The sequence below is a fragment of the Lissotriton vulgaris genome, chromosome 7 (assembly GCF_964263255.1).
Source record: "Lissotriton vulgaris chromosome 7, aLisVul1.2, whole genome shotgun sequence".
Classification (NCBI taxonomy): Eukaryota; Metazoa; Chordata; class Amphibia; order Caudata; family Salamandridae; genus Lissotriton; species Lissotriton vulgaris.
In genome coordinates, this window is record NC_141695.1 from 473,478,550 (window position 1) to 473,505,462 (window position 26,913).

A 26,913-nucleotide genomic window follows, 5' to 3' on the forward strand; every position below is an offset into this window, starting at 1 on the left:
CCAATTTGTTCATAGTGTTATCAGCCATAAGAATATTTGGCTTGGTAAGAACACTGGGCATCTCTAGGTCAAGTTTCTTGTACAGAATATGAAGCAGGATTAAGTGTCTTTTCTCGCCTGTTTCATAATTTATCCATAACTCTGACAATCCTTGATTTATGAAAATTGCAACAAATCTAAGTAGCACAATAATAACATCAATGTCATTTGACAGTACAATGACTCGATTGGAACCATTTTGAACAGCTCAATCAACTTGTGGCACAACAAGAAGACCAGCTACCTCCAACTTGCTGTTAAGTTCTTGCACAATATGGCTTTTACCTTTTAAATATTTCTCTGCAGCACCAACTCCTCATTGACAGTCATTCCACTTGCAATAATTGGAAATTCAGTGTTCACTGAAGCATCCGCAATATTTTGGTGAGTCAACATCTCCAAGTTCATTTAGTTCGATGTTGATGATCGGAATTGATCAAGTTGCACTGGTATAGGTGTTGAATTTTGATGGAGGCAAGGTCAATTGTTCCACTTGTAGACATTAGTCTGATTCTCTCACGTTCTTTGATCGATAGTTCAAGATAAGTGCCAAAGACAATGTGCAGTTCCTGCAAGTTGCGCATCGACTTTGATATCTGTAGATCAACCTGAACGACCTCTCCGAAGTTTTGCATAGATGAAACCTTGACCATTTACAATTGTGACATAACAGCAGCAGTTTTCAATAAGGCTACTTTTTTAATTGAGATTTTTCAGGTGAAAGCTTTTTTCGAGCTCTTGTATGAGTTTATGCTTCACTGGTTTGGTAGCAGCATCTCCATCAAATAATGCATTTGTTGGAAGACGATCATGCAACAGAATGTCTTTGATAAATTCACGCCTCTCTTTTGCTACATCCATCTCTCCATGTGCTTGCAAAAATTGTGTTTTGTAACCTGTTTTGTAATGGCTGGTTGGACGAAACAGCAGCTTTTTCTCTTCCAATACAAATCACTCCTGCTTCAGTTCTGCGTATAGTTTCAATCCATGTTCCAGGAAATCTAGTAGAAGTGTCTTTATATTGTTATTCACATATTGTGTGGTCACAAAGCTGTGTAGTCGCACAGGCTCGGTCATTTCAAAGGGGTTTCCTTGCTGCTTAATGGAATGAAGAAGGCTGTCAACATGTTCGTGGTGAGGAACAGTTTCACGGTGGTCCATTAATTTCGAATATGTCATCTCTCTGAAAACATTGCAAATAGAAAGGACTTTATGGAAAACTATCTGCCATTGAGCAACATATTCACTTTTACGTGCTTGATCAACAGTTCCCTTGGAGCTTTGATGTGATCTCTGCAACGTCTGTTTGTTTCATATCTGGAGCCGCAGCATTAAAACTTCCCTCTCCGTCTTTCACCCCAAAATGTCTTTGGATACATTTTCTATAGAGGTATGGTTTTTTCACCTCTAGCTTCTTTACTCTTTCCAAATACAAGGACCAATATCTCGAGTAGTTTATGCAAGCAAATTCATGAAACACAATAATCAGTGACTCCACAATATTTACATACAGCTCCCAATCACCTTTCCAATCAGCACGTACCAAGTTTTTCACTAGAGCTATCATGTGTAAAATATTGCCCTAGTACGTGCAAAGTTCCGAATTTTCTTTACATTCTTTGACACACTCTATGAACTTGTTTTTCTTATTTTGAAATGAGTGAATTGAACAGTGCCTGGCTTTACATTATGTCTTTGGAATGAAGTGCACCCTGGGCCTTGTTGACTTCTGAGATAAAATATGCAATACCTAATTCATCATTCTTGTTTCAGAAAACATTTAAATGCAATGTTTCTATAGCCTCAGAAATGATAAGCATACCTTGTAGCAAATGAACATAATGAGTTCTGATCAATTCTAACTGGACAGTTTTCCTTTCAAAGATCTCAGCCTCAATAAGTGCATTGTCTATTCTACATCCACTGAGATAACTTCCTGCACACCACAATGTAACATTTATCATGTGGATAATTCCCATCATTGGATAAAGATAGTCAAATTCTACTGGTTTGCTCACATTGTGGACATTTTTTAGAGTTGTGTATGCTGTTGTGTAGTTTGTGACTGGAGATGGTATTACTGGTACACACCCAACCTTCTTCAGTGGAACATTATTCTGGGAGATCAGAGCATGAATTCCAGCTCACGGAGGAACTGGCTTTTCTTCATCCTTCAGTCTGCACTGAATAAGCTATATGGTAAATTCAGTTAAATCAGTTTTGCAGACTGCAGCATCAGGTAGAAGAAGATCCATTTCCTCAGCCACTTTGAAACTTTCTGATAGACTGGGATGTGTTGATGGCTTGTACTGATTTTTCCACACGTTGGCAAGGCAGTTGGGGTATACGTTTTCAGCTTTGTTTGTTTATGCCTACAGCTGACACAGTTTGTTGTCCAGCAGCTACTTCATTGGTACAGTCTTGAAAAAGCACCATGGCACTATCGTGTGCTGGATGTTTCAGACAAAGAAGAGCTGTCTTCAAAATCAAAATTATCAAGAGCAGAAAATGTAAATCCTTTCCTGGTAAAGTGACATGGAAGTGTTGTGCTGTCGGATTCACAAGATTTTACAGCATGAGCTACTAACAAATTCCTGCTCCGTACTATATCATTATAACTTGTTGATACACCAATCCTGTTCATTGCAATGACTGGCTCTCTACTTTTGCGCTTGTCATAGATTGTATGGGCAATCATCATGTATAGCAGAGTTTTCTTTTTGCTATGATGTAATTCATAAAATGTATTTTGAAAAAGACTACATTTGCATAGCATAAACCTGTCGGTTCATGGGATAGTCATCCACCTCTTCGCCTATATCTTCAAAGTCATCATCAATGTTGTTGGATACTTTTTCAAACTCAAAAACTCGTTATTACAACATCAGGCAATCTTGTTGACTCCCAAAATTTATGGAGCTCTGGGGCATCACAACATTTTTCATTAAGTCCAAAATCTAAATCTATCAGGACATTTCTTAAAATGGTTCCTGCTGATTTCAATGCACACTGTCATTTTTTTGGGCAGCAAGAACTTCAGAAGTCGAATCTGCAGAGATCATTCTTTTTTTAAACTTAGAAAAATCGATTTCTGACATTGTACATACTCGTAACAATCTTAATTTCATTATTATGGATTAATACAGTTTCATCAATGTTGACCATTATTTCTCTGATCTCACGGAGTATGAACCAATAGCCAGCACGTAAGAGTGGCTTTAAAACTTCATTCGCTTTTTCAAAGAGTGAAAACGTAACTGAAGGCTCTTCTATCCTGGCTCCTTATTAATTGGTGCTCTGATACATCATTTCTGTTTTATCTGAAGGAACACCAAACAAATACAGTTTTATTACGCTGTAAATAGTCATCTGTTCAGTTTAGAAACTACTTGTTTTGTTGTTGTGTGCTACTAATAGCTTGTCAGCATGGCACCTAGCACGGCACCAGGTTTTTTAATAACCATGGAGCCCACTTCAATGGGCTGCAGTGCACATTAGTTAAATATGAACGTGCGAAGCACTTTATGTTTTATTTTATATTTTAGCACGATGCCCTGCTTTCAGCATTATTTTTTAATGACGATACATGGGCACCGTTTTTTGTTTTAGCACAGCACCCGCTTTTATATTTTTTCCCATGGCACAGTGTAGCCCACATCCTGTTCCTGGCGGCTGTACGCAACATACGTGCTGCTGAGGTGGTGTACTTGAATGACACATCTTATGTAAACATTTCCTTATTGGGAGAGTGTCACCAAAATTGCAATGAGGTCGGATTTACAAAGTAAAACGTGGGCAATTCTTTACAATATTTGAATACATAAGAGAGTTAAGGGCGCCACGCTTTGTTTTAGCACAGCGCCCGCTTTTATATTTTTCCCCTAGCACAGTGAAGCCAGTGTACTGCACACCCTATTCCTGGCAGCTGTACAGGACTGACAAGCTACTGAGGTGGTGTGCTTGAATGAGACGTCTTATGTAAACATTTCCTTACTGGGATAGTTCACCAAAATTGTACTGAGCCCGGATTTACGTAAAACTTGGGCTATGCTGTACAATATTGGTTGTGCTCGATGTGACATACTAAAGAGAGCTATGGGTGAACAATCTTTTTGAGAAGATATGTTTTTTAAGGATATTTCATAAAGCATAAATATTCATTCTATTAAATGCTTATTTGATGTGCACAGTAACGCCGCTCATATGATTGTGGGCTATTGTTCTTAAATTAGCAAAACCGTGAGAAAACATGGATTTCTCTTTTTAAAGTTGCTCAAAAAAGTAAGCAAGATGTGGATTTCCTAAACTGCAGCGTTCATGTTGTGCCAGGATGCGGTCTACTACTCATGTAAGGAATTGCAGACTTTGAACTGATTGATTAATTGTAGATTTTTATTTTCCCTCTGCAGACCAAGTCTGTCTCACGTAGGTGCAATAATTAAAATATTGGTGGAATCCGAATAGGCAACCTTTTTAGGAAGGGTTTAGATCTTGGTGAGAAAACTTCTCTTCGGGGCCTCTTGGCAAAGTTTGAATTCCTCCTGCCTTTTATACACAACCTATTTAGGTACACACAGGGAACCTCTTCGCAAAGAAATGTAATTGTTAGTTCAGTTAATTAGTAATTGCCGGTTTACTACAGTCTTGTGCTCCTCTGAGTTTATGTAACTGATGCTGAAATGGTGTGCATTCGTTTGACATATTACACATATGAATCCAAATTTTATGATATTTGTTTTTGACATGTACCCACAGTTTTTCATTATTTGTGGTATTTATTCTTTGGGTTGATTTAAAGTTAGCAACATTTTATTTCCTCGTTTATTTAAATGATACATTTGCACGTTGATTGTAGGTTGTTAGTGCACTATGTAACTATAAGCAATAAAAATGTACTCTCATCTGAAAACATTAACAATTTAATACTAGCACTGGGCTCATCAGCAACTTTATTAGACAATCTCATCTATTTTTCTACTCTTTGTTCCCAGTGAGAAAAACTGGTGGCCCAACTTTCACGATTCAGAGCGTTTTAGGTCTGGTGTTACCCAAGACCTTTTGAGTTTAAAACCACATTTATTTCCACATTCTTATTTAAAGGGGCTTTCAGACAGCTTTCTTCATCCATTGGTCTGTTGGTGTGTCATTCACATTTTGTTACTGCCCTTGACTGCTTACTGCATGAGGCAGGGGATCAGCCCGCTTCAGCCACTGGAGTGACTTCAGTTTGCTCTTTCACAAGGAGCACATCTCCACATAATCTTGTTCCCTTCTGTGTCTATGTTTTTGTTTTTAATTGATTAATTTGATGCCACCTTTGCGTTTAGAGTCTGTGACAGCAGAACTCTTTATACCAGATGTCAGCATACCAGATGTCATCACAGGCCACATTCCACCCTACAGCAGTTCCTGTCTGCTGTCAATTGCTGTTGTAATTTCCTTTTGGAAAAATAGTTTGTTTATCAGAAAATTAAGGACACTCCATAAGGAATTTCCAGCACTTCTAACAATTTAGTTTTCCTACTTTCTTCATTCCCTTGTTTTTTATTCCTTCTGTGAACTGGGAAAAGCAATACCTTACACAAAAACTAGTCCCTATAAAACCTTTGCTTCTTCTACTGGCTGGCAAAGCATATACTTGCTTTTCTCCTGATAAAATAATTAATTTTTCGAGTGTGCAAATCCCACAATATGCTGTATTAGTTTCCTAACACTACCTTGTGAGTGATGAATAAAATGAACGAGATGTTCGCGGGCGCTGCAGGCATAAGGTGCTGTGCCACATATTTCCACTACTCAAATCCACTCCACACCACACAGTTCAACAACTAACAATTCCAATGCAAGCAACATAATTCCACTACACACCACATACATACACACCATAACACATGGGTAAACGATATTGTCACTTACAACGTGGAGAAGTGTGGCTCAATGGTTAGAGCGGCAGACCCTGATGCAGAGGTCTAGACCGGGACCAGGGTTCAATTCCCAGCCTTGGCGAGTCTCGGGCTCAAAATTCCACGGACCTGATAATTCTCTCCTCTGTGCCTATTCCAATCATGGAGTCCCACTCTGCAACTCTGGGCAATAGCTTGCTTAAACCCCACAACGGCCCCCACAACGCTAAGGATGCCTGGCCTCCACCTTGGGGGTGCCCAGAAGTGGACACCTCACAGGGAAAGCCAGGATGGGTTCCACAGCGGTATTCGTACAAGCGCCTTGAGACCCTTGCGGGTGAGTAGTGCGCTATACAAGTATCAATTTTTACAACGCCAATAGCAATAACTCAATCTTATGTGAGACACTTGCATTGCAAATGCTTGTTTTAAGATGTTGCACAACGGCGCAGGCTACTTATGCAACTTACTAGTATTTAAAAAGGCACTTGCCTAGCATATGAATATGTGTCTATCTACTTAAATTTTCAAAATGCACAAGCATGACGGGAAGGAACTTTAGTTTACACGTGTTAGGCATGTGAAGGTCTGCAGGTATAACTCACTGCATGTGTGATGCTCTACTCATATGGGAGTTGGCTCGAGTATGGATCTATGACAGGTCCAAGAAGAACAGAGTCACGTCACGATTTTGTGACCTGGGGTTGATAGTCGTGAAGCACTTAATTTCAAAGAGGTGGAAGCGAACCGACCCCCCATAGACAATAAGCTGGAAGAGATCACTCATGATATGGGTGCAGGTGGAAAATACAATATTGCACAGGGAGGAAACAGAGGGGCTCCGCAAACACCCCATAATGCAACACTGGGACACATTACTCACAGCCTTCAAGAACGAAGGAGACCGGGAGGATGATGATGTCCAGCCTGTCGATATGTAACTTGTACACTAGGGATCCTGAGCTAAAAGAGTTGTGGTATTTGTAGTTAGCAGCGCAAACCGTTGTGAAACCACATATAGCCCAAGCCCGCAATGGGAGACTTCCCTGGCTCTTGACCATCCACTTACATAGCAATGACTTTTAACACTCACATGGGTCTGAGTCCCACCTTGGCGAGCCACCATATTGTCATGAACAGGATGCACATTTCTATTACCCAGCCATGCTATGTTTATTCTTTCTCGGTGGCAGTGATTTTATTATGTTGTTAGACTTTTGCAGAGAAACATGTATGCATCACTGTGTATTGGAATTCCACTTCTGTAACACATTGTTGATATACACAGTGTTCTTATTGTGTTTCTTTTTATATGTCTGGATAATGTCTCAGATACTCCTGAACTGTTATGTAAATATAAGAAAAGAAAAAATAAGAAAAGACCAATAAAGATATTTAATCCAAAAAAATGGGAGAGGCTGTGCGTAAGGGTAAATATCAGTGTGTGTGTGTGCATGCATGAGAGAAAAGTTAGGCTTATGTCAGGCTCTGGATGTGTGAGACTCTGTCTGTGTTCGAGTTTCAGTCAATGTTAGTCCAAGTCCCTGTCTGAAACTCTCTGTCTGCTAGGGATTCGGTCTGTGGGCTAAGGAAGAATGATTTATAGAACACTCAAAGGACAAAGCAGTAGAATGCTCATAGAGGTACAACTGATCTCCATGTGGCATGAATATTGTTTCATTTACTCTTCAAAGAGCAACCAAAAATCTTCTAGCACTGCTGAATGCTGTCTTAAGCAGCAAAGTTCCTTCCTTGCATAGCCATGAATAGCCATGGACTCTGCTTAAACTGTGCTGTGGAAGCCAAATGTAACCAAGCACTGACAAAGGTTTGTCTTTTCCATAGCACATGAACGCATTGAATAAAATCACATACACGCGTAAAGAGCATTATCTTTACAGGTATCCATGTGCACACAGACCAGTGCGGTGGGCATGCATTGCAGCACACCACCAGGCACAGAGGAGCCCATGCTCATAAACCATCAGCCTTAGAGGCCCCGATGCAAGTACTCCAGCAGTGACCCACGCACACCGACCAGCAGACAAACCATTCCCCCTGGACGAAGACCAACATACAAAGATTCATTCCCACACAAAGAACACAAAGCCAAGTAGCACACAAGCATGTAGAAGAGACATAGGTGGATGGAGCAAATCAAATGTGAGTCTTATAGAAGAATGCAGTGCAAGCACCCATTTAATCCTCTGGGGAACCGTGTTCGAATCTCGGCAACGACGCTCAACATCCTGGAATTATGGCAAATCACTTAATCTCCCCGTGCCTTACAAAAATGGATGTGTTCTTGTGTAACGCAACTGGTGCTCGAGTAAAGCGCTCTGATACCCGATACCTTCTGGTCAAGTTCCCGCTATATAAAACTCGAGAAAAAATAATAATAATTGGCCCCTTCGGTGACTTCCCCCAGGAAGGAATACTTTCGTCATTTTGTCATTCTCCTCCTCCAGTTGTGCGTGTAAAACAAACACACTGCAGCTCTGAGAAAAATGGGAAACAATGGTGTGACATGACGTGCGAATACACTCAGGTGATTTGTCATTCAGCTGGCGCAAGTTGGTAAATTTTCCTTATTGAAGCACGACGCTTACACCTCTTTCTCACAAAAAATAAAAACACCAGAGCTTTCTCTTGGCATGTCACAGGGCTCATGCTCTTAATTCTTTGACATGAATGATCGATCCGCATTCAAGCAATCCAGCCATACATGAAAGCTGAAAAACATACTGCTGGTTCTAAAATTATATGTTTTTAAACGGAAATGAGGTCTGAATGATTGTGCTTTATGACATTATATAGTTGTTAAAGTCAACAGTAAAAAAGTATGATACCGTTATTAAGAATTGCTTTCCAATCCTTTCCACATCGGCTTCCTCAGAATATGCATTCATTCTTTCAATGCTTGAGCTAGATTTAAATATCTGAAAATAGAAAATGTTTTAGTAAAAAAAAGCTTTCCAGTTTTCCACTGTATCGCACTGGTCCTTAATTAATGGAGGGGCAGAAGCTATTGCCAGATAGATCCCTTATTGAATTGAGTGACTAGACCACCATTTCAGCACGAAGAGCTGATCTGCGCAGGGCTGGAAGAGTAAAGTCATGATTGGATGCATGAGTTGAGATTCATGAGCATTAAGTGATTTATGCAGCAATTGAAAGAAGCAGTATACTGTGGTAAAGTATGAGGGTAAATGATGCAAACATTGAAGTTCGGCACATGCTCAAGCAGACTTCTTTTGATGTTCGCCCTTAAAGTTTGGCTCACAGTCAGAGTGTTAAAAGGATCGGGGAGTGGGGGCGACAGGATTATCTTTAGAAATTTGTTGTGGATTCGTTCTTCAGCAACACTGTTCTTTGACAGATTATAGGAGTGAGGGTGAGGCTGTAGTTCCTGTTATTCAAGGTCAGAAACTTTATTGGCCAGGCGTGTTCTGTTTCTTTCTCTAATTGCTATGTCAGAAAGTTTGGAGTGATGAGACCTCATACCCGCTTGTGCCTCTGTTGTAGGTGCTCCTGCATACTACATACACAACACAACCCGCACACCCACACTTCACCGTACGGCATTTAAAAGATCTCCAGCAAAGAGCCACCTATTGGGTGCCTGTAGGGCATTGCAGCGCTGGCGCGATGAGGAGCATGCCAAATGATGAATGAAGCATGACATCTCTCGGGGTGTGTGAGGGCACTTGCTCCACTGGAGCTTTTTCCTTTAACTTGGAACATGAGAACCGTTTTTTCCTCCCTTGTTTTTGATTAGATTGCTACTGCGTGGAGCCAGCACCAGCACTCCCTGCTGTGAGAAGAATGCTTTGTACAAAGGCTGTATCTGGAAATGGGGGATGCGTCTAAAACTCAAATCCTCCAGGATTTTATGATTTTGCAACTTGCAAAAAAAATGAAAAATTGGGACTTATGTAAAAGTCCAACAAATTTTACAGAAGTCCCCACAAATCCTTAAAAAAGCTAGGTCAGTAAAAGGCAGGTGAGTACGAGACAGGAGAGAGGTGTTTTCATTCACCTTCCTGCTGTGCGTGGCAACAGCACTACAAGCTTCCTGGAGGCAGAGACAGCCTCTGAGAAGCAGAAAAGAAAACAAACCTGCACTCACCCTTACCGTGTCACCTTTTTCCAGCTGCCCCCACCCCAGCCACACCTTCAGTTTTCTCTTTCCTGTCATCTCTTGCGACCTTTTCATAGTCTCCCTGCCCCCTCCCTTCCCTGCATCAGCCTCATGCTCAGACCAGCATGAAATACATGCTGCTGCAGGGAGCTGTTAACTAGCCCCCTTCACCTCCTCCCACTTTACATTAAAATGGAGGATTGTGGATGTTGTTGGGTCTGGTATCTTTTTGTGTGGTTCCTCTGCCTTTTTGCTTCAGCCTCCTGCTTTTGACTGTGGCTTCAGAATTGCTAGGTTTAGGGCTGTGGACACTTTACCACTGCTAAACCAGTGGTAACATGCATGTGCTCTGTCTAAAATGTAATGACATTTGGTTACTCCGTGATCAGCATTTTGATTTGTTAAATCCCTAGTACAGTGCTACTAGTGGGTCTGCAACACTGATTGTGCCACCCACATGAGTAGCCCTTCAAACCTGTCTTAGGCCTGCCCCTGCAGAGCTTGTGTGTGCATTTGTAAACCGCCATATCAACCTGGCAAGGTTACCTACATGCTAGGCCCAAACCTTCCTTTTATTGCATGTAAGGCACCCCAAGGAAGGCCACAGGTAGCCCCAAGAGCTGGATGCAGATTTTCAAAAGGTAGGACATGTGCTGTTGAGTTTTACATGTCCTGGTAGTAAAAACTGCTAAATAAGGTTTTCACTACAGCAAGGCCTATCTCTCCCACAGGCTAGCATTGAAGCTGCCTTGTAACACTTTAAACTTCAAATTGTGAGCAGATGGAAAATTGGAGTTTGGTGCCTCTGGACTCAAAATAAAAAACACATCTTTTAGTAAAGTTGGTTTTTAAATTGTAGGTCTTAAAATACCACATGTATGTGCCTCTGCCTGCCCCTAGAATGCATGCCTGAGCAGGGTGACAGCTGGGTTGTGTGAATTCAGTGTAGACAGTCACACACAAAGGGAGCCGAGGTGTGCCCTGCATACCCTGATGGCCCATCACCAGGCTGATGGGTCTTCCTGAGCCAGAGTGGTGGGAGGAGCTGACACTTGCTGCTGAATAGGTTTGTGCTTGTCCCCACACAAAGAGCTGTATAACCCACTCTGGTGTGTCTGGACTAAGCGCCAGGAAGGGCAGGGCCTTGTGCACTACAAAGACCTTTACTTGAAGCCTCCCTGTTATCACTTTCCATTATCAAGCCCTGTGGTTTGCCAACTTTCTATCTAAAAGTCTTCTGTTTTTTCCTTTCCCCCTGCATTGGCTGTTGCAAGTCAGGTGGTATGGGTGGTTACTATTAAAGAGCCACCCTTACCCGACACATGTGCTTGGCTTTATAGTTCTATCTATATTACCGGCTTTTGAGAGTACACTGGAGCGTGCCTCTCTGTGACTATTCTTGGATTTTATAACGGCTACTTCGTGTTCCCCTGTGATTCTTGTCCCGAGAGTACACTGGAGCATGACTCTCTATTTCTACGTAGGCAGCGCTTACACGGCAGGAGGAGCAAGTGATTTCTTTTTTCTTGACCGCCAGTGCGATCTGTGGCCCTTTAAACCTCCCAGGTGTGCGGCCGAAGCCTTTGGCCCTGTTTGGTCTCCCTGCCCGTGTTCGCAGCCTACTCCCAACATTGTTTCCCTGGGCGAGACCGCTCTTCTGGAGCAGTTTATTTTCCCCACAGCTTACGTTTATACGTGGCATTTACTTGGTCCCAGTGGCACTCGGCAGGAGCCGTCAGCGCCCTTCTTGATTATCCACCGCAAACACGGTTCATCGTTTCAGACATTTCCCACAGGGGAATGGCTGTAGCCATTAGCACCAGCATTGTTTCTCTCACCAAGGAAGTAGTTTTTAAGTTCGGATCTCCCTCAAGGCGCACAACAGGAGCCAGCGGCATCGCCTCCACCGCTAATCCAGTCTTTCCTTTTTTGGCTGTGGATTGTTTTTTGGTCAGTGTTACTTAGAAGCACATGACAGGAGATGACAGTGCTTCGCTCTTGGATAACTGCGGGCATGGTTATCTATTTACTTTTAACCTGAGCACCATACCCTGTACTTTGCACCTTGAGTCAGGAAGCGAGCAGTTTATTTTGTTTTCTTTCCATTTTCAACTTTAAGCAACAGTCTACAGCCCCCTTCTTCTGAAGTTCATTTTAATAAGGAACAGTTCCTCAACTGCCTAATTTCCCTGATACCCCATCTTGGAGAAGAATGCTTTACCCACTGGGCTTGTCTACCTAGTTCAAGGACACAAACTAATACTCCATAACACTATGCAACCGTGGTGAGTGTATTCTGCTTATCCCCCTACCGCCATAGGAGAAACAACCTTGACAAATGTGTGTTCACCACTCCTTTTCCTTCATCTAAAATCCCTCTATTGTTTCTGTTTTACAGACCTTAAGCTGATCCTTCCTTCTACACTGCTACCCTACAGACACTGTCTGTACTTCCCTTCACCCTGCTCACGCCACGTCCGAACGTCACACCTAGTTCCTTTTCTTCGAGTCCCAGAACATCGGGTGTGGCGAATTTCTCGTCTCTTTCCCCTTGGGATCAATCGCCCATACTGTGGTAATCAGTGTGGAGGATTGGTCTGAAGGCCAGAGGTGGGGCTCTCTTCGTTTCTGCGGTTCCTGGTTTTCAGGTGAGTGGGGCTCTGACACTCCCTACTTCAAAGGCTAAAATGGATATAAGTACTGGACTTCTGACACCATATACTTGTAACACTTCTAGACTTAGGACATTCTGCCAGGAACAAGAGCTGTTGTGGTGCCAGGAGAGACTGACAGATTTTTCTGCTTGCTTTGCTGTGTTGGTCTTCTGACTGCTACTTCTTGCCTGGGAGTGAGAGGACTGGACTTTAGTCTCTACATCCGGCTTTCTAAGCTTCTCCAAGGGCTTGACTGAGCTTCCCTCCTTTTGCTGAAGTCTCAGGAATATTAAAGATTTGACCTGCATCTTGTTAACATCAGCTTGGCTCCTCTGCTGTGAGTCCTGACCTGCCAAGTGGTGCCAAATCCAGTGCTGGGCCCTTGGAGGTGATTCTGGTGCTGCAACCAAGAAATCGGCACATCAACTCCAAGATTTAGTACGGAACTGGCACATCCCTGTGAAATTGATACATCGCTGCTGCCTACACTAAAGCTGTGGACACCAATGGCTGAGTGTGTGACACATTGTTCTCGAATTTTAACACAGCCTGACTTTTCTGCAGCACCTATGAAAAACAGCTGCTGCCTGAGTCTTGGATACTGCACCACCGATGACTGTGGTGTACCGTCCCAACACATCCCTGACCCTGTGTGGATTTCAACCAGTGCATCACCTTCAGCCAGTGGTTCAACTTAGACGCCAAAGAATCGATGCACTGCGCTTTCGACATCGACGCATCATTGACACCTTGTCCCCTTCAGGAACCGAAGTCTTGCAAAAGCATCCGACACACCACTACTGCTCCACGCATCGTCCCAAACAATCAAGGCTTCATAGACCTTCCACCGCCTTAAGGAACTGACATCTCACCTGCATCCACAATGCCTCACCTCCTCTTACTCCTTTCCCTGGCCCATGCTCCATCGTGGTTAGACTGAATTTTTGGATTTGTCTTGCTCAAGCACGACCAGGTTGGAGCTATATACTTATAAGCACTGCTTTTTAATTTAATCTTTAAAAAGTCATATTTTGACTTTTGTATGTTGGATGTTTGTCGTTTTGGTCTTGTTTGACTGATAAATTATGGCAATTTTTTCAAACTGGTGTGGAGTACTTTTGTGGTGTATTCCCTGAGTTACTTTGTGCGTGTGTACAAATGCTTTACAAATTGCTCTTTAGTTTAGCCTGATTGCTCTCTACCAAGCTACCAGGGGGTGAGAACAGGTAAACGTTTAGTGTGTACTACACTTACCCTGACTAGAGTGTGTGTCCCTACTTGGACAGGGTGAATACCTCTGCCAACTAGAGACCCCATTTCTAACATTGGTGATCAGCGGTGAGGATAGGACTTGTAATTGTGCATTGCATACAGTGATTGGTGCACAATACTTCCATATCTCAGACCATTACGTGTATGTAGGAAGCTGGCTTTCCATATAGTGCAGTAAAAAGAAGTGCAGAGTCCAGTGAGTCCCAGATTGGTTTACAGAGACAAAAGTAGATACTACTAACGCTTTCTTTTGTGGTGGTGTGGGTGAGCCAGTTATGCTTATCAGAAGGTAGAGCAAATCATTGATTGCACTCACAACGGCAATAAGTGGGACACACACTCAAAGAATAAATCCAAGACCTATTTAGAAAAATAACACAGATTTGTATATATATTTTCAAACCAAGAACGTCATTCAAAGGTAAATACTGTTTTTCTTAGACATTATCAAAGTTCCAAAAACAGTTCACATTTATGCGCAATTACGCATAATGTATTCCTATAGGAGGAAAAAAGCATAAATGCATAGAAAATTTTGCAGTTGGTTCTAGGGGTTCACCTTCTGAGTTTAGAGTAGTAGCAAGCCGAGGTCCAAAATTCCACCGTCGCTTCTTTGGTGGTTGTCCCGAATTTGGCTGGGAGGAGGGTGCTGATAGTGTTGGTAGCTGGTGTGCTATGAAGGAGGGCCACATAAAAGCAGGCTGCATATGGGGACTTGTGTGCAAGTCTGAGGGCTCCCAGATGGGGCTCAGGTTGCAGGGGCATCTAGAGCATGGGAGCACAGCCGGTCCAATGTTACCTAAGCCGGACGGGTTGGGTGCCGAGCAGGTAGGTTGACCGGGCTCTGAGCACAAAGGTGCTCTTTGCATTCAGGGGCAAAAAGCTTGCATGGGTGATTTCAGGATGGTGGCTGGGACACTCATGGAGTAGGTGTCTGGGGTTCTGATGTCCCTTAATGAGTGCTTGCTTCCTGGGCAGTTAGAGTCCCGATTGGATTCCTTGTTGTCGATCTTGGTGCAAAGAGTCTGGTACCCTGGGAATTAGTACAGCGCTGCTCCGGTTGGTCCTGGTGTCTCCACATTCGGTGGAGAGACAGATCTGACCTTCTAGAGCACAAGTACTTCTTCCTGTGTTGTGACTACGTCAGTCGGACCAGGGAGCTGCAAGTCGGTAAACCGGACTCTGTGGGTTCGGTGCCTGCGGACTGCAGGGGAGTAGCTCCTCACCTCAAAGGGAGTTCTTGGGCAATCTGCAAAGGGCTGGAGGTGCTCTGGGGGTTGTAGAGGGCATACAGCAGAAGTACAAGACAATTCACTGTCAAATTATAAGTTATGGTTCGAGGGGTACCACCTCAGTACTAAAATTAGGAGTGCTAAAGGAAATGGCAGATAGTAGACAATAGGGTTATGTACCTCTAGGGTATCTACACCCTCTTTGTCACCACTTCTTGTGGGAAGCAGGAACAACCCTGACCCTGATAGGATAACTGCCGTCAGTGTGGGTTTATAAAGATGAGAGGTTTGATCCCAAACATCTTGGGGTACAGTGAAGTCATGGAGCTGGGGAACTCTTAAAGATGAGTGTCTAGTTCATGTAATCTGTATGGCTTTCTTGCGCACTTACAATATCCAAGAATGGACTTAGATATTACAGAATCATATCAGCTCATGCAGATATGACCAAACCTGGTATATGGTACACCCTGCCTTAGGGCTTTTAGGCTTGCTGTAAGGGTGACTTACCTATATCTCACTCAGTGTCCATAGGCATGGCACACAGAGATGTCTGTCATGTCGACTCTTCGTTTTTGTCCGAACCAAGACACGTAGCCTGCAATGGCATTTTGCATGATCTTGGTGAGGGTCCCGAGGTTGGCAGAATTCAGGCTGCAGCCCTAGTGGACCCTCTTCAGTCCCAATGTCCTAGGCACCAGGGGTACTAGCTACTAGAGACTTACAGGGAGACTGAAGGTGTGCCAATCGTGGAGAAATGGTACAGTTTAGGGTAAGAGCTCTGGCACTGGGGACATAGTTAGCAGGGACCCAGTACCCTTTTAGTCAAAATCACATCAAATACCATTCAGAAAGTGGGGGTAACATGTCAAAAAGAGGCACTTTCCTACAGTACCAATATACTGTCCAGTCATGTCTCAATCTGGAGAGCCACTACCAGCAGTAGTGGAGTTTGAGCAGGAGAAGTCGGAAACCTGGTGTCCAAGCTCAAAGGTTTCTTCAGGCAGCTCAAATATTTTTAAAGGAGTCACTAAAATGGAGGCACTGCAAAAGGCACAGAGAGGGTGGTTAGCAGCCAGAGATGCAGCTGTGCACCCAGAGGATGAGAATGTTATTGTGGATGAAGATGAACCAAGATTGAATATGGAATGGCTGGCGAATCCAGAGTGCCTGTGGGGTGGGGGGCCAGCCTGAATATTTGAAGTGCTACCTCCAGAGCTAGCAGCAGTGATTCCTCTAAAAGTCTAAGCAAGCATCCTCTGCAATTAGGGGATGACCCTCTAGGAACAACAGGAATCGCTGGATGGCGATTAAATAGTAGTATTTTGTTCAATAAAGTTTCTCCATATTTTGTGAATTCAAATATGAATTTAATTCAGAGGTTAATCATAAATCACATATTCTTTATGATGTATTAAAGTTTTTTTCTTCACAAGTTAAATGTAGTTCAAAGTGGCATTCCCAATGCATTTTGTGCACAAACGTGCACTTCTTCAGGGGAATCTCTTAACAAAAATATATAATGACTCACATGAGGATACAATTTCAATTTTTAATGGATTATTAGTAGGTGTATGTTACATGCTGGTGTATATGACAATAATAATCAGGTAGTCGGTGTTCTGGTGATTGTTAGAAGTTTATAAGTCGACTCTATTACGGGGTTAGTTTCAAGGTATCTGAAAAAACAGATGTTCACTGTGAAGGGTAAATATATTCGAGAAAGTGGTAAAATAACGGGTGTTTGCATTCTAGGTATCTCCAACGGATCTATCCAGTGAAAGTTAGGTGAAATCAAATCGCTCGCGGCTCTTTAATTATCGAGGTGATGTGAATACATTCTATGAGTATTAGTAGTTATTTGTGAAAAGGTAAAGAAGATTGTCTCCGTATCTTACCTGCCGATTAGTTATGCGTGTTCATACTCGTGCTCCGTTCGTGTGGTTAGTAGTTAGTGCGTCTTACTCGCATTTTAATGAAAAGTTTGGGCATGAAAAGAGGACTATTCTCGTGGAGCTGTGCGCGGTCGCCATCTTAAAGTGGTGTAAATCTAAATAGGGCGAGCTCCCGTTTATTAATGGTTAGTATAATGAATTAACTTCCATTGAAGTATATTGTTATGGGTCAATATGTTCAACACTCGAGATGGAAAAACGTTTGATGTTGCAAGGGTAAGAGAGAGAAGTATATTTCTCGCTAGAAGCCGTGTGTGAGTGCCATCTTAAAAAGGTATAAAAATATCAGTATGGGTGTGTAATATGGAAAATCTAGATGGTATATAGTCTGATGATCTTAGGTTAAATCAATATCGATCAGTTGGATGTATACTACAATGTACAACCCATTATATACATTAGCAAATTAAAAGTTGAAAAATTGAAAAGATAAAAATCAAAATGAATAATTTTTGGGCAATTCTCTCGGTGATCTGTGTAGTTCCTTAGTTCATAAAGTAATCATAGGTAACAGGCAAATTCCAGTCGGTCATTGAGCCCATTAGGTTTCATCGAGTCTAATAAATAAATCCAATGGTTATCTCATTGTAACAAAGTTCTGTTCATATCACTTCCGGGTATTTTCTCTATCACTTTCAAAACGATAAATTTCAATTGGGAAATATTGTGATGTCTTTCATTAAAATGTGTGGCCACTGTTCAGTTTGTTTTTTGTGTTCTAATATTGCTTTTGTGTTCTGACATTCTTGTCTTGACTTTTCTAGATGTCTTGCCAACATATGCTAATCCACATGGGCATTTCAATAAATAGATCACATTGGTAGTATCACATGTAGCTGTCATTTTCAATTTTATCGGTGTACCTTTCATGGGGTGAGTAATGATATTCCCTTTGATAACATTGTGGCAATTGCTGCAATTATGACAGGGGTCATACCCTTATGGTCTACCTTAGTACTCTTCACGGACGTTTTTAGTATGTCTTGAATATTTTTACTCCTGGTGTACCCGAATGTGGGTTCTTTTGCAATTATCGTTGCGAAGTCGGGTTCATTGGTAATTACGGCCAGTGTGTTTTTATAATCTGTTTGTATTTTTGTCTGTAAGTTAAGTATTTAGACAAAATGACAGTTTTCAAAATTTTGTTTTTTTTGTGTCTGTTGTAATAATTCTTTCCATGTTTTCAAGATACATCTCTGTCCGGCTTGTTCTAGGATTCGTTTGGGATATCCTCGTTCCTCAAATCTGGAAAGCATATTAGCAGTTTGAATTTGTAATTCACTTGATTCTGACACAATCCGTTTGACTCTGTACAGTTAAGATACTGGCAAATTATTTTTTAAGGGAAGTTGGTGGAAGCTTTTTATAATGGAGTAAGTTATTGCGGTCAGTTGTTTTCTTATATATAGTTGTTTCAATATTAGTGTTCTTGCGTGTAAGTAGTACATCCAAATAAGCAATTGTTGAGTTATCAATCTGGTATGTAAATTGGATCCGTTCATTGATGGTATTGAGGTTAGTGAGTGCTGATTGAAGTTCTTGATGGGTACCCTGCCACAGTACAAAGATGTCATCTATATATCTGAGAAATACAAACGCATTTTTCTTCCAAGATTCTTGATTGAGGATGTATTTGTTCTCAAAGATATTCATAAAGGTATTAGCGTATACTGGGGCGGCACAATTGCCCATTGATGTACCAGTGAGCTGTAAGTAATGTTTGTTGTTCCATTTGAAATAGCTTTGATAAAAGGTGAATGTCAAAAGTTCCATGAGAAATATTTGAAAATTATGATCCAGATCTGAGGACAGGAGTATCTCTTCTACTGCTTCTGTACCAAGGTTGTGGGGAATGGAAGTGTAGAGAGATTTGCTATCTATAGTGCACATCCAGATTTCTTGATCTTCTGTTAATTGGATTGATTCTATTTTGTTGATGAAATCAGTTGTGTCTTTTACAAATGTATTCATGGTTCTTATGAAACTCTGTAGATGACTGTCCAAAAATGTGCCTACCGGTTCATGTATGCTTCCTTTGGTGTTCACAATAGGTCGGAAAGGAGGGTGTGTTGGATGCTTATGAATTTTTGGAAGCATATATAACGTGAGTGTCTTGGGATGTTCTTGGTGGAGATATTTCTTTGTCTTGTCTGTTATAATGTCATCATCATATGCTTTCTGTAAGATTTGCTGAAGTTGATCTCGAAATTTAGTTGTTGGGTCATGGCCTAACTCTATATGCGCAACCAATTTATACTTATATCCTCTAAAAGTCTGTCTGCAACAGAGTTGCATGACAGGCAGGAAGAAAAAAAGCTCCAGTTGGAATTGACAACACTCAATGTGGATGTGGAGAAAAAGAAAGTGGCAATGGAGAAAGATAGATTGGCCATGGAGAAAAAGAAGATGCTATTGGCTCAAGAGCTGAGCTTGAAGGAGCTGGATTTGAAAGTCAAGTGGGCAAGTCCAGCACAGATGCTGGCAGTATTTCTTCAGTATACTCAGAGGGAAAGGCACACATGCCTAAAGTCTGATGCCTGATTATATAGTGGGAGATGCTTAGATTGGGGGTTTCAGGCGTATGAGATTGCACAAGTTTGTGAGAGGAATTGGGGTGCAGCTTTGTGGAAGTATTTCTCAGTGGAGGAGAGGGACACCTTATTGGCCCTAGGGGAAGAAGACCAAACAAGATACCCTGCCATGAAGGAGGCCCTGATTAGAAGATATGGAATGACCCCAGAGAAAGACAGGGAGAAGTCTAGGGGAAGTGAAAAACTTGGTCCTCAGACATTAGAAGAGTAGGTTGATTCTTTCTGTAGATCACTGAATGGTTGGGTGAAGGGCAGTGAGGTAACAGACTATCAGAGGCTGTACAATTTAATTACACATGAGCACATGTTTAGTCTTTGTTTTCCAGAGCTGCGCCAGCACTTGATTGATAGTAGGCTCACTAATCCCTGGAAGCTTGCAAGGGAGGTGGATCTCTGGCTCAGCACCAGAGTCCAAAACAATTTGTATGTGGGAGACTCAGCCAAAGGAAGGCAAGGTCCCCAACAGAAGGGTTGAGACAAAAATAACAGTAAGGAGCTCTCTAAAGGTTTCCAAACTCGTTCCCAGGCTAAGGATTCCCAACCCCCTGTTGAGAAGATGAGTTGGTTCCCTTCAGGAATGCCTGAAGGGAAGGGACCCCTGAAGTGTTTTGTGTGTAATCAGGAAGTGCTCTTCAAGGGGGACCATATGTGTCTCAAGCTGGTACAGCCTCTCACTAGTGGGCAGATGGCTTTTGTAGCACTTGGGGACGAGTTGGTCCCAGTTGGTGGGGGAGCCAGCTGAGTGGACCCTTGTTTCCCTTGGTGACAGTGAGGAGTTCCAGAGAACCCTTAAGCCGGACAACAATAGGCAATACTGGCAGTGGGTGACCATCAATGGGAAGAGTGTGGAGGCTCTGAGAGACACAGGAGCCATTATGACGCCTGTCCGGTGCCATCTGGTGTTCTTAGAGAAGGTAGTGCCTAATGTGGTCCAACATGTAGTTGCTGTAGACAGCAGTGAACACAAATGTTGGGTGTCTCAGGTTCCCTTTGAGTGGGGCTGGGGGTTCTCAGGTTCCTTAAGGGTAACTGTGAGACAATCCATGCTTGTGGATTGTCTGCTTGGTAGCAGCCTGGAGCATAACGGCTTGAAGGAGGTGGAGCGCAGGTCACACTTGGAGATGTTGTGATTACCTGAGTGGGTGTGCCTGACCACATAGTCCATGGCAGCACATGAAGTCAGAAGATCCTGGAGCCTGAAAAGGGGCCCAAGTCCCTGCCAAGAAGATGCAGGTAGGAGGTCCCTCCAGGGACATGCTCTGTGAAGCATAGAAGGAGTGCCCAGCTCTTATGGATTTATGGAAGCAGGCCGAGGACCAGGCAGGGGGTTAAGCCTCTGGGACTCACCTGATCTATTTGGTGAAGGGGCACTAGGAGCAAGCATTCAGGAAGCCACCCCAACATGTCTTCAGTTATATTATGGCCTTCCGCAACTAAACAGCCCACTTTCAGAAACTATTCCAAAAGAATCTGGAAGCTAGCCAGGAGGACCTGAAACACTGTATGACCATAATACCACTCTGGTTGAGTTTCAGCCTTGTCAAAAGTTGTGGGTAATGGCATTTCTTGGAGCCCTGTGCTCTGCAAGACCATTGGTCTGGCCCATTTGAGTTGAAGATGCGCAAGAGTGACATCACCTACATGCGGACGTGCAGACTCCTAGGAACCCATTGAGGGGGCTGCACGCGAACCGCCTCAAGCAACACTCCAAGAGGTGTTGAAATTGGTAAATACAATGTCAATGAGTACCATGATATGTGCAGGACGGACAACGGCAATACCAATAAATGCAATACCAACGTATGGCTTAAACTGTGCTCAAAAGGACAATGTCAATGCTCATAAATACAATGCAATGTATGTCATAATCTATTGCACTTTTGTCACAGGTTGTTATTATTTCATTGTGGTTTTGTATTTATTTAATGTTTCTTTCTGTTGATGCATCAGTAGTTATCGAGTTCGTAACCAGTAGATTGGTTTTTGGTAGCACCCGGTGTACACAGTTCCCCAAATTTAGAGTAGAATTTGTAATGAGTTAAAAATATGAAGACAATCGATATTTAGCAAAAGCATTAAACAAACAAGTTCCCTAATCCATTATCGAGACTCCACTAAACAACATGCAATCAAGGTTCCCCACCCCGGCAAGGAAACTAGAAAAATATTGCCATGAGTGGCACATCCATACCAAAGACCATGGATTTCCCTGAGGTGGAAACATTCGACACCAACACCACAGAAAACAAAAGGACTCACATACAGACCAAGTATGTGGGACATGAAAAGGATAAGCAGTAGGCCTAGCTAGAACTGAGGGCCATCTCTGAGGTGGCCCCAGCCTATAAGCCAGTAAGGAAGGCATCTGCACCTTCCCCACCATACACCGTTAGGGATGTGCTCTCAATCAATCAAAGACATTTATAGAGCGCGCTACCTACCCGTAGGGTCACGAGGCGCTTGGGGGGTGGGGGGTGCCGCTACTGCTCGAACAGCCAGGTCTTGAGCTTCTTCCTGAAGGAGAGGTGGTCTTGGGTCAGGCGCAGGTCGGCCGGGAGGGAGTTCCAGGTCTTGGCGGCCAGGTAGGAGAAGGACCTTCCTCCTGTGGTGGCTCTGCGGATGCGTGGGACGGCGGCGAGGGCGTGGCTGGCAGATCGGAGGTGGCGTTTGGGAGCGTAGAAGTTGATGCGGTTGTTGAGGTAGCTCGGGCCTTGCTCGTGGAGAGCTTTGTGTGCGTGGGTAAGGAGGCGGAAGGTGATTCTCTTGTTGACCGGGAGCCAGTGTAGGTCTCTAAGGTGTCCGGAGATGTGGCTGTGTCGTGGGATGTCGAGGATGAGTCTGGCTGAGGCGTTCTGGATGCGCTGGAGTCTCTTCTGGATTTTGGCGGTGGTTCCGGCGTAGAGTGCGTTGCCGTAGTCCAGTCGGCTGGTGACGAGGGCCTGGGTGACGGTCTTCCTGGTCTCAGTGGGGATCCACCAGAAGATCTTCCGCAGCATGCGCAGGATGTTGAAGCACGACGAGGAGACGGCGTTGACTTGCCTGGTCATGGAGAGGGAGGAGTCCAGGATGAACCCCAGGTTGCGTGCGTGGTCCGTCGGTTTGCTCTCAATGATGCCAGCCATCCCAGTGAATGCCGCAGTGAATTACTCCAATCCACTGGTCAAGGAGTCTGCTGGACCACCCCGGCAAGTCGCCAGGAGGGGAAGATGATCCCAGGTCACACCAGCCCGCGCACAGTCGGCCCCGGCTCAATTCAGTACCAAGCCCTCTCAGGGTTCAACACCTCACCCATCGGCAGCAACCCACCGGACCCAAGCTGAACAGGAAGCACATACTTCTGAATGCACTTATGTGTGTGATAATGTCAGAGGGAGGTTTATGGCCCTCCTGGCAGGTGATGCCACCAATGGAGGCGAATAAAAGAGTACCATTGCTGCAAGATCCAACTTCAAAGGGAGGGCTGCGGGCTACATTCCTACCGGGCAGGCCTAGTGACACAGAGGAAGCATCAGGAAGTGATGTTGAGGACAAGATGTTGCCTAGAAAAACACGGTCAGTATGAATATAGCACCTCCTACATAGGGTGTGTCCCCCTGGGCACAACTCGCTACCTCTTGTTGAGGATTTCTCAAAGTGTAAACTCGATAATACACAAGTTTAATCCATATATATTTATTCGTTGTAGGTATTCATGTGATGTAACTTCATTTCATGTGAACATTCAATTAAGATGCCTGGACTGGAGTGTCCAATGCATTTTGGGTTTTTCACCCTTTGTCAGGGACCAATCCTTTGAACAAGCAATAATATCATGAGGAAAAATAATCTATGTTTAAATTCACATAGCTATGATTTATGCACATGTATATTCAAATTATTTAAAGGCAGTTACTGTTGGTACTCAACAAAAATGGTCCTGTCAACCATTGAAAAAAGTATGAGGTAATCGTAAGATACTTCAAAACAAGTAATTTCAAGTGAAGTCAAGTAGTGATATGGAGTAACCTAGAGTGTTACTCTGTATTTCGTTGTGCAGTGAATGATCATGCCTTTCCAATGCTAAAAAACGTGTGTTTAAAGTAATTAACGTAGTGAAAAGAAAAGGGGCGGTCTGCGAGCTATATCAAAAGTGATCGCTCATATAGTCAGTAACAGTCTATGGGGTGATTGTTAGTTCTATCTGGGTGCTGTGTTTCAAACGCGTGCTGTTAAAGACCCTAATTTCCGGTATCCTGAGAAGAGGGCGAGGTTTTCACATGGCCTTTTTGTCATCTGCTGGACCAAAGGGAAGGGCCAGTATGATCGTCCCAAGCCAGAGGAGGGATCATTTGAACCAGAGAACATGGCCATTGCAGAGTATTGCATTCAGCATAGAGGGGAAGATCCAAAATGTAATGACCCCTTGTTGTAACTTAGCACATGTTGGTCTCTTCCCTTATTCTCAACCCTCTCCCTCCTTCCCCCTTGGTACGGTCCGTGCTGACTCCTAGAGCCTGCGTTAGAATGTTCGTCGAGACTTATCCGTCAAGCTGGGAGCACCTGTTTACTTAAGGACCTAATAAATGTTCTTGGAACCCTCTATGTGCAGTGGTTTATTACTACATTTTGGCGACGAGGACGAGGAGCTGAGCCAGGGTCAGCGTGGTGCCTTCCCCCTGGAGCAATTTGATGCTTGAGCGGAGAAAATTATTGAAACTGATGACTTACCCAGTCGATGAAGGAAGATCACGGGAACAGCGAGCATATTGGTGAAATAAGCTGTACTCATCGAGGTGTTCCCTTTGGGGACGTGAGGTGCTCACATCCGGAACGCAAAAGGAAGCAGGGTGTGTGGTCTCGGTGAAGGTGAGCTTGTGCCGTGTGGAGCAGAGGAACCTTGTTTTTCCGTATCAAGTCTGACTGGCGTTGGTGGATCTTCTAGCTGATATCTCTGTGGTGAGCCCAGCGGCATTGTCTGCTACAGGTGAAGTGAGACAGCAGCAGGCAGCGCCGGCGGAGTGAGCACAGCGTGACCGTGTGAGAGCTGTTCTAATACCTGTGGCGGTGAGCAGCTACCTCAGAGGGAGAAGAGGCCGAGGGTGAGCGTGTGAAGAGGAACGGCTGCAGTTAGTGCTTGTGATGCAGAGGAGCTTAGCCGTCGGTGCAGTGCCGGAGTGGAGCGCGTTCTTCTCAGTCTCCGTTGTGTAGATTACAGGATTCGTCAGAAGCAGTGTAACCCATTTCACCCTACTTCATGACAAGTATTCGGGGAGTCTTCAGCCCGACGGGTTGCCGTTAGGGAGCTTGGGGCTAAGTGAGAAGCTGTCAAAGTTAATGTGACGCAGCGAACGACTTCTGGAGGCATTGTTTCGTTCCTGTCACTGAGTGGGCGCCTTGTAAGCACCTTGCTTTGTCTCCTCCGTGGTTTGTGAGGACTGGTGTGCGGGGCGTGAGAAGCAGTGAACACTCGTGAGGGAGAAGACATAGCAGGTCTTACTCCGAGGAACCGCAGAGTCTTCGACAGGAAGTTCCCGCCCTGTAATTGTGAAAAAGAAAGAGGACTTCGCAGCCTTCATTACTTTCTGTGTGAATATTTGAGATAGCTTCGTTCGCTGTGAGAAGGAGATTTGAGCGGAGCTGAGAGCAAAGTTTATTCTTTGTTACCGCATTGGATATTGATTTTAGCTTAGTGTTAAGCTTGTGAAGAGTTAACCTCCTTATTTCTACAGCGCGCATCATAGAGCTGATGTTCGTAGGTGCTGCCAACCTGTGGCCGTCCAGCCCACGCACCTAATAATAATATACCCCATTTAAAAGTGATATAATACGTAGTTAATCTAAATGGAAAGCTGAGGGAAAATATGGGGCAGTGTGGTGTGGTATAATTCTGCAAATGAAAATTTTGAGCAGTGATTTGGAAACGACGTAGTCACCCTAATATTGGTACCATCATCAATTAAAGAGTGTGATTATACTATACTTGAAATGTTTCATACACCATTGTGGAAATCAGCATCAGTGAGTGCCAGTCGTCTTCGGAACTATCTTGCTTAACCATTTTAAAGTATTAATTAGCTTATACTGAGTTGACAAGTCAGGTAGGTGAGGTATTTCTCACTGGCAGTTTCCAACGGCGCCCTTCCAGCGTACTACTTTCTTTAGTGTTTTAGCGCGCACGGTGTGTGACGCACCACACGTAGTGACGCCATCTTACTGTTGGACACTGCATTCGCATCTTCACTTAAGTATTCCTGGCAATAACAGGTTCTACTTGTACAGCATGGAAGTTGCATCCCAAAAAAAAGGTCTGGGAGGAATATACAGGTCAATGAGAAAAGCACTATGGTGATTATGAGGAAGATATACTAATTAAATAGAAGAAGACTCACAGGGTATTTTAAGGCAATTATTAATTCAACCTAGTCTTGTTCATAGCATTAATTTGCACTCATATAGAGATTTAAAAAAAAAATATATATATATTTTACAGTCCATTTAGAATCACATGTTGGTTGATTCATTTTTCGTGAAAGCATAACATAACTTAACGCTTCTCCTTCAACTTTTCTGAGCACAATAATCAAAGCAGCACTGTTAAATCCCATAGTTAAGAGGCTACTTATTGCTATATTTTAATGGATAAGTACATGATGTATAAATTGACACCACCTGAGTCATTTAATAAAAAATACGATGTTAATTGGGCAGAATGGGTGGAATTGAAGGAATATTTTAACAATTACTTGTCCATTCTTGAGGAAGAGAAAGAGCCTTTTACACCAGAGGAGAAAGTAGAAATGTTGCTACACTGTTTAGGAGCCGTTGGATGGAGAGTGAACAACAATATGGAAAAGGAAATCTGTAAGGGAAAAGACAGGAATGTATTTGGAAAAGTCATGAAAGTTTTAGATGAACATTGCAAGCAATTAATGAATGGGCATACACATAGGAACACAATATTCAAGGAAGAAGGAGTTTTCAAAAAAATAGGGCAAGTAAAGGGAACGGCACTTGAGTATACGATCAACATGGGTGGTGTGGAAATTGACATTAAAGTTGACTCTGGGTCACCTCACACTGTAATAAGCAAAAGTATATGGAGAAAGAAATTGGAAGTAAAACTAGGGAGTACATTGGAAGAAGCAGA

At 43.3% G+C, this 26,913-nt stretch overlaps 1 protein-coding gene across 1 annotated transcript in view; it reads left to right on the plus strand.

Annotated features, from left to right (window-relative positions):
* LOC147701898 (histo-blood group ABO system transferase-like) overlaps positions 1-26,913 on the plus strand; it is a 621,989-nt gene that overhangs the window by 202,803 nt on the left and 392,273 nt on the right. The gene's annotated exons all lie outside the window — the stretch shown is intronic.